The 10,628-nt window shown below is 40.2% G+C and overlaps 1 protein-coding gene and 1 pseudogene across 6 annotated transcripts in view; one reads left to right on the forward strand and one right to left on the reverse strand.

The window, feature by feature from the left end:
* SEMA6D (sema domain, transmembrane domain (TM), and cytoplasmic domain, (semaphorin) 6D) overlaps window positions 1–10,628 on the reverse strand; it is a 569,283-nt gene that overhangs the window by 404,824 nt on the left and 153,831 nt on the right. The gene's annotated exons all lie outside the window — the stretch shown is intronic.
* Window positions 4,442–10,628, forward strand: part of LOC101622827 — an 81,507-nt pseudogene continuing 75,320 nt past the window's right edge.

Below are 10,628 nucleotides of genomic sequence, written 5' to 3' on the forward strand. Positions count from 1 at the left end.
GTTCCTATGAAAGAAAAAAGGGAGCACTGAGCTACAGGGGGCCTTTGGCCTCTCAGAACTGTCCTCATCTTGTCAAAACTAAACTGAGAGCTTTTGACTATGAGCCAAGGCTTGTCACTAGAAAAGCTGAAAGACATGCTCCAACATTATTTAATTACAATGATAAAGAGATGCTTGTGTTCATTATAAGCTTTAATACAGGGAGTGTAGTAGGCAAAATCCAAGATCAGTTCATCTTCCCAGCAATTCCTTTTAAAATAACATAACCAGTATTTTGCTATAGTTTAGGAAAAAATAAGTCTGTTAAAGTAATAAAAAATAAATTTCATATGACCCATAGTTGAATTTGCCAGAAGGCAGTAGAGCTTTAAATGAAACTGGTTATTTGATGTGAGTAAGCAAAATACTCGGGATTTACATCATTTTCTCTTGCCTCCAGAGCTGCTAATATCCTTAGACATAAAGATTTCTTGAGGTTTGCCTTCCACTAAAACTAGCTACTTATAATCTAGGCAGAGGGTGATTAAAGAGAAAGTCTAAACTGTAAGCTTTGTGAAACTGATGACTATTATGATGAAGATGATGATGATTAGAAGAGGTAGAGTAAGGAAAAGACAGGGGCAGGCAGAGACAGCAGTCTAAGAAGGCCCAACAATAGTTATTGTACAATTACTAAATACCAATGTTATATCTTATCTCATGAAAATATCACACTAATACTATGAGACAGAACACTATTATGTATCCCTTTATAAGCTGAAGAAACAGAAGAGTACAAGGGATAGATAACTCTAAGGGACTGGAGCCTCCCTGGTGGCTGAGGGGTTGAGTAACAGCTCTATTAACCTATCACCAGCCACTGCACCATGAATTCAATCCCCAGCCAGGGAGGTGACACACATGCCACAGCAGACCTCTCCTGCCTCGCCTGCTGCTGCCCTCAGCAGTGTATTTTGGTAGATCTACCTGTTCTGCTCCCCATTCAGTCTCCAGTGAATCCACTCACTTCCCACCCATCTGGCTTATACCCCAGTTCTTGTACGCATACAAAAATAAAAATAAATCTTAAAACAAAAACAAAAACAAAAACAAAACAAAACAAAAACAAAACTTTAAGGGATAACCCACATATTCCCATTCCAGGGCCCATTGCTCGTAATCATCATTCTGTTGCCTCCACAGCCAAGATAGACCCCCTTGGCTGTCCTTTTTCTGATTCCAGCATAGCTGGCTAAGCAGTCATTACTGAATCCATTTCTTCTAAAAATTGTGTCTTAAATGTGGATGCAGTTATTAAGGATCCTTGGTGATCTGACCTTATAGCAACTTTCTAACTATCTCTCATTACACCTCTCCTTCCTATTTCCACTGTTTCCATTGTTTTCTAGCATGAAAAATTTCTTGATGCTACAAGATGTGCTCTTTATTACCTTAGGTCTTTTTTTACACAAAGGTTCCTCTTGTGCCTGGAATTCTTTATTCACTCCATGTAATATCTACTCACTCCCTCAAGACTAAATTCTATCGTCATCTATTCTGTGAAGACTCCCTTGATTCCTTTAAGCACAGTTAATAACTCTTCTGTGTTTCCCAACAGTATTCTGTCCCTACAACTAATAAGAGTTTTAAGGTGCTCAGTCTAGTTTTCCTGTGTTTCCATATTTGCCTTTGATGGTGCTTTGTTTTGGCCTGGCCATCTCTGATTTTTTTCTTTGTGTTATTGATTACATTACTGATTTTGTTTTTGCAGGTGTACAGAAACACCCACAGCCGCCACATATCACACACAGATTTTACATTGCAGAAGTTCACAAAGGGAAAATCCTCAAAAAATGACAATGTGAATGGCTCCCCTAAAGTCATGCGGGGTATTCCTGCACAATGAACACAACTTAGTATCAATAATGAGATACTTGAAGACATAAAATGAACATGGAGTAAATGGCAAAGAGTTGTAGCATATGACAGGGTATAAACCTTCAGTGCTAATCAACTTTGTCATTGTGATCAGTTGTTTCCCAGCTTGAGTAAAGTACTGATATTATAAAGGGGATGGTCACCTTATGACTGACCCATATCATAATTTAAACACCTCCAAAATGAAACATGCTCTGGAAAAAACTTAGTGGACTGTACTTCCATAACTCTGTCTAAACTTGCTCAAGCATGAGCAAGACAGTCTCATCATATATATATATATATATATATATATATATATATGGAAATTTGACCCACTCAAGAGATTATGATGCTGTTGTCAGCAACAAATTGCTATTATAGATATCTATGGCTGTTATGCAGTTGAGGTGGAGTTCTCTGTGCTTTGGTTGGGTTATCCACCTGCAGGAGTCCACAGGCACAGTGTGAGTGTAGCGAGATGAAGATTATCTACACTTCACCAAGCAAAACATCAAACCCCAAGATGAGGCAAGAGTGCATGTGCTAAGTAAGGTAGAAAACAACCCAAACAGCATGCAAAGGATAAATAAAATTGGCCTTCCTGATTTAACTTTGTGCAGCCAGGCTGTCATCTTAAGACCTGATGATCAGCAGGTTGTCTGTTTTGCTCAAGACCATTCCTAATGAAGGTCGTATCTGTGGGATGCCCTATTTGAGCCTTTTAGCCCTACCAGGCCAGCTAAAGGGCTAATGATTGGAAGCTGCTTTTAATTTCCTCCTGGCTTCCCTTTTGTTATCTTACCGCTTGCCATCTCTCAGATGCTTGTACTTGATGGATTCTGTGGAGATAAAGATAAGGGTAATTTCTTGCCTATGATGCTTTTCTTTTGATCTTTTGTGGTTTTATTTTTGCACTTTGGAGTGTGGCACTCCTACTGTGCAACCAGATGTGCCCAGATCCTATTGAGATGCAGCTCAGAGCACACAGACCACAGCAAGACTGTTCTGAGAGGGCCTGGATCATCTGTGCCCTGGGCAAAGAACAAAAAGGGGGAGGCAGTGGGGAGATGGACAGGGACAGGAAGTAGGTGTGAGGCTTCAGGCAGGAAGGCAAGGGCAGGCGGCCCTGGAGTGGAGAGGTGGCCCATTGCCTGCTCTGCTCTCACTGTTAGCAACGCATGTCAGAGGGCTGGGATACAAACTATGTGGGTTGCACAGAAAACAAATTACAACTACTGCATAAAATTCCACACTGCAGTGTACTGGCTAAAAATAATGGTAATTACATGACTCCTTCCCCAGCGTCTTGTATGCTGACCCAGGGCAGGCCGCTGGAGCTAGTGGATTTAAACTAAAAATCCCCGTTGGAGTTTTTCTTAACTGATCTCCTGCATCTTTCGAGTGACGGATGATAAGAATAACATCTCATCTTGTAGGCCATGGTCATTCTGAAGCTGTGATAATATAACACAGCCAGGGTCCCACTGCCCAGGATCAGCTTCAGCTACAAAGCCATGAAAATAGTTCCACACTTATCTGGACAGGGGTTGTAAGATTTTTTTTCTTCCATAACAGGTATAACAGAGGGACACCCTGGTCCACACGATGTGCATGTGACTTCTTGCTCAGCTCAGCCACCCCTGGCTCCTCACTTCAAATTAATGCCTTTTTTTTTTAGGCTTCCTTCTCTGAGTACTGGCTGCCTTTCTCACCCTCCCTGTGACACCTCCACAATGATGTGATTATTGCCTTTGTAGCACTTCTGGTCCACTTTCTTTTAACAAATATTCTGCTACTTGCTTTGTAACCTAGGTCTTCTTTTGTTTTTCTGGGTGATAGAAACCAGGTCAGTTTCATGGGTCTGCCATCTGTGCCAGCCTTCAGAAGGATTCCATGCATGATATAACACTTATTGGTATAGACGCTGGAAACTATTAAAAATTTATGCAATGTTTTGACCCTATTCTGAAGGGGTTATTTACATAATCTTCAACCCTATCCCATCTCAGAAGGTGAACTCAGACTTGAAATCTCTCTGCTTCCCCATGGAAAAATAAAAGACTACTTTGTGCTTGGTCCTAATATGTGTTTAATAAATGTTCAGTTTTAAGAGAACGAAGTAACATAGTGGCCAATGGTCCAGAATCTGAGGCCAAATGCTTAGGTTCAAATTTCAGATGCCATCACTCACTAGCTTAATCGAAGGAGTGGATCTAGCAGTGGGTCTTTTATAAAGACAATAACTCATAAAGTTTTTTGTGAGGCTATACTAAGAATATATATATATTTCATACAACAGTTTCTAGAACATAGTAAATAAATGGTCCATATTAGCTGTTATTATTATAGCGGTTGCTATTGCTGCCACCATTGTTACTTGATGATTTTTTTCTCTTTCTAACTGAATTATTTGATCCAGGTAAGGAAAAACTGCAGTGTTCAGAAAATATGCTGAAGGAATCAGACTTTTCAGCAGGCTCCCAAGGTTTTGGTCACTCGCCTGGGAAAACATGTACTTTTTTCTCAAGAGCAAATGAGTTGCATGAGGTCATCACCTCTGGAAGTTCCCACTGGCCTTAATTCAAGAAACGCAGTCTTTCTCTATCTCAGGCAGTTCTCCAGCATCAAGGAGCTCCTCCCTGAGTGGGGAAATAAGTGTGGATTGGCAGCTTCAGCTCAGGGTTACAGCTGCCTCCTCTCCTGCCCTTCCTCTGACCAGCCCCTATGGGGGATGCTTCATGCTTGGCAACAGCCAATGCACTCCTTTCCAAACTGGTGGTTAAGAGGCTCCAGAGAGGGACACCCTGCTTTCTCCGCACTGATTACTATGATCGCCAAGAAACACAGAGCTGAAAGCAGATGGTTTGGGGGCTGGTAAACCCACACAAGAGCTCTGTGATGAGTGGGGTCAGCAGGAATCACTGTAGCAAGGGGCCCTGGGAGCTCAGAGGTCAACATGACCCTGGGGAGGGACAGAACTGGGAACGTAGGCCAGTTCTACTATTCAGTCTGTGATAGGCCAACTTCCAGTACCAAGAGCAAAGATTTTTCCTGTCTGGGAAATAAGCATTCCCATTCCTGCTATGGAATCACAAGGTTCCATGCTGATACTGCTCCCTTCAGCCCACTATTTATCTGCTCCTCTCCTAGACAAGGCTCGTTATGCTAACAAGCTGCACTGAGGCAGACGTGTGACTGTTTCACCATGTTGATTTTCACTGGATGATGGCAATAGCACTCTCCTCCATTCCTCATCATTTCTTCTTCATCCCCACGCATCCCTTCCTGGCTTCTATGGTAGCTGCTTGATGACATCTCTCCTTGCCAAGTAAAGCCATCCACTTAGCTTTCAATAATTTAGAGAAGGTGACCACAAAATCAATGTTTTATAAGAAAAGAGGAGCACCTTTATGAAGCCTAATTTACTCTAACAAGCTCATTTTTGTTTTAATGTTTTTAAATCTTGGTAATTCTATTAAATTGGAAGTCTTCGAAGAGAGTGTTGCAAGGATAATTACACACTACAGTTTGTTTCCCAGCCCCATCCTTACAGAGAAATTGGTAGTGGATGTCGCAATGCAGAGGAGTTTCTGGGACTTTCTAAAAGGGTAAGGTACAGAAACAATGATAGAAAAAAATAATAGGGTGCAAGAAGCTCAATAAATGGGTGTTAGAGGCACTGGGTCCAGAAAAATACATACATGACAGCAGACTGCCTTCATTCATTCATGCTACAAATATGCTCTGGGCATTACTAAGGGACCAGCACTGTGCAGCATCCTGGGTATACAATACACTAAGGCCATGGCCTCACAGCATCACCAGGCTAGCTGCGAGGTAATTAGTGTTTCTCAGAGTTTTCATAAAAGGGATAATAAGAGACTTTCTAGTCCAATCTTTCCATGAGGTATAAGATTTGCAGAAATCATAGTCAGCACTGAGACTTACACCAAGATATATGACTTCTACTTTAAGGCCACTTTATCACTTTTTATGTAACTCAAGGAAAAACAAAATGTTGCCTAAAATTTCTACATCAATGACCTGCCAAAGGGCATAAGCTTCTGACTGCTACTTTTCTTACTGGAGAGATATGTACATTTTGATTGAATAAAAGTATGGGTTCTATAGGGGTGACTGATCAGGGGACTATCCCTAAAAGACAGTGGAATCTACCAGCATTGCTGGGCCCTGACTCACACAGCATGGACACACCAGGCTTCAGGCTCCAAGATGCAAGGGAGGAAGAAGGCAAAAGAAGGACCTTGAAGAGGAGGTAAGGAAAAAGAGAGTAGAGAAAGGGCCTACCACTTACTAAGCACATGCTATGTGCTGCTTTGCACAGATACTTCCACAATGAATGCAAAGCCCATTTATGCCCAATGGGGCTATTACACACTTGTTGCCTATTGACGACTGGTAAAAGTTCTTTGTGCAATAATAGATATGTTCCAACTTTGCGCTGTCCAATATGGTAGCCACGAATTACTTGTGCCTATTGAGTTCTTGAAAAGTGACTAGTATGAATGAGGAACTGAATTTTAACTATTGGTTCATTTTAATTTAAAATGGTCATTTTAGTGACTAACATATTGAACAACACAGGTTCTAAAAGATTCTATACACCTAATAGCTCAGACAGGCCTACACTTAACCTGCAATGCAAGTCCAGCATGTACTGGGGGAAGCTGAAGAATGCTGGATAAATTTGATGAAGACACGAGTGTCAGAAGCAATCTGGGATAACAGCTTCATTTACATCAAGACACCATTAGTGGACTTAAGGATTCTTTCCGTTTTAGAATCTCAGGCCCTTCCTGGTGACACAATGGGTTAAAGAGCAGCATTATGAAGCTATCAGCAGCCACTGCAGCACGAGTTCAACTCCGGGTCAGGGAGGTGACCCACATAGCGTGGAAGACCTCTCAGACCTCTGTGGTCTTTCCTGCTGCCCCCTCAGCAGTGCATTTCGGAAGGTCTGCCTGTTCTGTTCCCACTCTGTCTCTCATAAATTCCCTCGCTCCACCCCCATACTTCTGGACTGTACCCCACTTCTTGTTTACATAAATAAATAAATAAACCTTTTTAAAAAGTTTTAGAATTCCTTTACCCCTTCACTGAAGAACAGGATGCACTTGTCTGATATTTCTAGCTGTGTCATATCATTTTACAAGTAGTATGAACATTGTGGAAAATTTATGTCCTTGTTTAGAAGGCTAAGAATAAATAGCCTTCTCGGCCTAAAGGATCATGTTAAATTGACTCTTGGGTGCTTTAGAAATCATCTTTGGGCTCTAATCACACCAAGCATTGCTTGTGACTGGGAACAGCTATAGCACTGCTCTATGTGTGTCACCACACAACATCCAAATCTGCTCTAGAGCTTTTGTGTTTTTCTCCCCCTCTCTACATTACCCCCTTCAAAATTATGTTAAGCTTCACAGTATTCCTAGGAAATACGTCATAAGACTAAGGCAACTTTCAAAAGAGAACCTCTGAATGCAAAACTATTATAATCCGACTAAAAATGAGGTCATACTTTTTTTCCTTTTTCACATTTGCATTTTCGTTCTATCATTAAACTATCAGAATCTTTAGTTGATATCAACTATTTGAATTTTATCATTATCAGTGATTGAAATTTAAATGTATGATAAATATAAATATATAATAAACACATAAACATACAATTGTTTAAAATGTATAATAAATATGACTGAGATAGATGATAAACATGGCAGAGTATCTTCCTCTCAGACCCACATTTCATTTTCAAGTCCAAACCATTTCATTCCCAGAGAACACAACAAATATCTTCCACACTTTTCATATTCCAGATCCATTGTCCTCTATGTGCTAGGCACTTTTCTAAGAGTTACTTGTGAGGACAAGAGGCCTTATGGAATCACTAGCACACATGAAGAAACTGAGAAACAGATGGGTCATAGAGTTTGGTTAGTCAATAAATATCAATCAGGAACCAGCTCCACACATATCTAGCATTGTGCTAGAAGCCATAGGAAAAATTTCCACTCAAGAAGGGGTAAGATCCATAGCTGGCTTCCTTTTTTTTTAAGATTTATTTATTTATGCATACAGAACTGGGGTACAGGCCAGAGGTGCAGAGGTGGTGATAGGATTCACCAGAGACAGAGTGGGGAGCAGAACAGGCAGATCAATGAAGTACACTGCTGAGGGGAGCAGTGGGCGGGTCAGGAGAGGTCTGCCAGGCCATATGGGGTTACTTCCAAGCTGGGGATTGAACTCATTGCTGCAGTGGCTTTAGCTTCTTAGTGTTGTGCTTTAACCTGCTATGCCACCAAGGAGGGCCCACAGCTGGCTTTCTAAGATTCTTATTATCATCTCAGAGAAGATGATAATTTATCTTTGTGACTTTATCATCCACAAGGACATGATACATTCCACAAAAGTTCCTCTGGAAGACCAGGTATGGCAAACCAAATCTGTTCTTAACACAAGAGTTAAAAGTCTCTCTTCTCTTATGATACTTAAGAAATTTATAGATCTGAATTTAAACTGCACTTACTCCCCAGAAGAGTATATCCCAAATTTATGTTTAAAACATGAAAATGACCTAATACAATACTTTACTGTAAAATGCACAGTATAGCTTATAGTCGAGATGCCCAGATCAGGCCCTGACTCATGGAACGCACAAAGTGCTTTCCTGTGGGACTGATGAAATCCAGACCTCTGCCCATGTGGGTGTTGACAGAGCCTCATTTGCACATTACCACTTCTGCCCTGAAAAATAAATTACATCCAGGTGGACTCCTGCCCATTTTTAGAAACCAGGAAATATATAAAGATGATCTTTTCACCAGATGACTCAGAAAGGTTTTTGAGGATAAAGAAATAGGAACTGTATTTCCTATCATCTTCCATGCCTTTCCCTCCTCTCCAACAGACCATGATGAGCTCCTATGCTTATATGAAACCACAACTAGGAAACAATCATAGTAAAAGACAAAACCTAAAATCTGTCATTTTGTTATTACTTTTTAAAAAAATGTGACTATGAATAAACTTGAGATGGAGGAAAACCAGTTACTGTTACAAAAGAAAAAGGCAAGAAATACAATCATGATGGAATCCATAGATTATTTTCAGTGGGTCATAGTGATCCTGCTGCACAAGGAAAGTAACTATTAAACATACGAGGTTACTAACATCATTTTATCCAAAGACATGAGGCTTCCTTTCACATGTAATCGTCACTTGACAAAAAAAAAAAAAAAATGAAGTGTGAAGTACTTGGAGAAGAATTTCATCTACCTTTAGTAAAAATTCAGACCCCTAATCTAGAATAAATTGTGAGACTCTGGGAAAATGCTCTCTCAAAATTCCAGAAGCCAAACACAAAAGTGACAGCTAAGCAAAGGCAGCAGCAACTTGTTCCCATGGCTCAACTGTTAGTAGGCTCCCACTATGGAGGACGCAGCAGTGTAATAGTGTCTGGGTGACACCATGGTGTCTCTCAGATCCAGGTAACCTGACCTTTTCCTATAGTTAGGCTGGAAGACAGAGGCTGGCTCCCAAGAGTAAATGACAGTTCACTCTTAACCAGAGGGACACTACATCAGGAGAGTTCAGTAGCTAGCAGCAGGGCTTGAGTACCCCTTGGACATCAGATCCAGTTTAGACCTCAACCATGGGAATATGGAGGACTTTCCTCTGGTGAACTGGCATGAGTGATGTCTTTGGGGCATCCATCCCAACAGGAAGTGAAATAAAAGCAAAAATGAACAAATGGGAGTTCATCAAACTAAAAAGCCTCTCTCTCTCTCTCATTCTATATATATATATAATCACTAAAAAAAAAAAAAGACACATTACCATATGGGAGAAAATATTCCACATTATAATTAATTCAATAAGAGTCTTAATATTCAAGATCAACAAAGAATTTATACAACTCATAAAGAAAACAAATAACCTAATTTAAAAGATGGACAAAAGAGCTAAATAGACACTTCTACAAAGAAGACATAGAGGTAACTGACAGACACATGAAAAAAAAAATGTTAAGCTTCAGTGAGATGCAAATAAAAACCACAAAGAGATACTACCCCACATTCCTGAGAATGGCTTTTATCAAAGGAACCAGAAGTGACAAGTGTCGGTGAGGAAGTGGAGAAAAAGGAACACCTCTCACACTAGTGGTAAGAAAGTAGACTAGTTCAGTTCCTATTGAAAGCATTACAATTTCTCAAAATATTAAAACTAGACCTACCATTCGATCCACCAATTTCCCTAAGTATCTATCTAAAAATTACAAAAACACTAATTTAAAGGTATATATGCGCTCCAATATTCATGTCAGAGCTATTTAAAAGAGCCCAGCATGTGCTTTATTTACAGTTAGAAAGACATGGAAACAACTCAGATGCCCAGAAGTAGATGACTGGATTAAAAAGATGTGGTATACATATACACAATGGAATATTATTCAGCAACCAAAAAATAAAAATAAACACATGCCTTTTGCAGCAACATGAATGGATATGGAAAAGATCATACCTAGTGAAATAAGCCAGAAAGAAAAGGAAAAATACCATATGCTTTCACTCATAGCAGGAGTATAAAGAACCAGGCAAGAAAATAATAATAATAATGAACAACTATATACCAGAGACATTTTAAGGGGGTGGAATGGGGAATGGGATCAAAAACGATGGGGGAAAGGAAGTGCACTGGACTATAGTGAT

Source organism: Condylura cristata, unplaced genomic scaffold (assembly GCF_000260355.1).
Source record: "Condylura cristata isolate star-nosed mole 26May11 unplaced genomic scaffold, ConCri1.0 scaffold00023, whole genome shotgun sequence".
Lineage (NCBI taxonomy): Eukaryota > Metazoa > Chordata > Mammalia > Eulipotyphla > Talpidae > Condylura > Condylura cristata.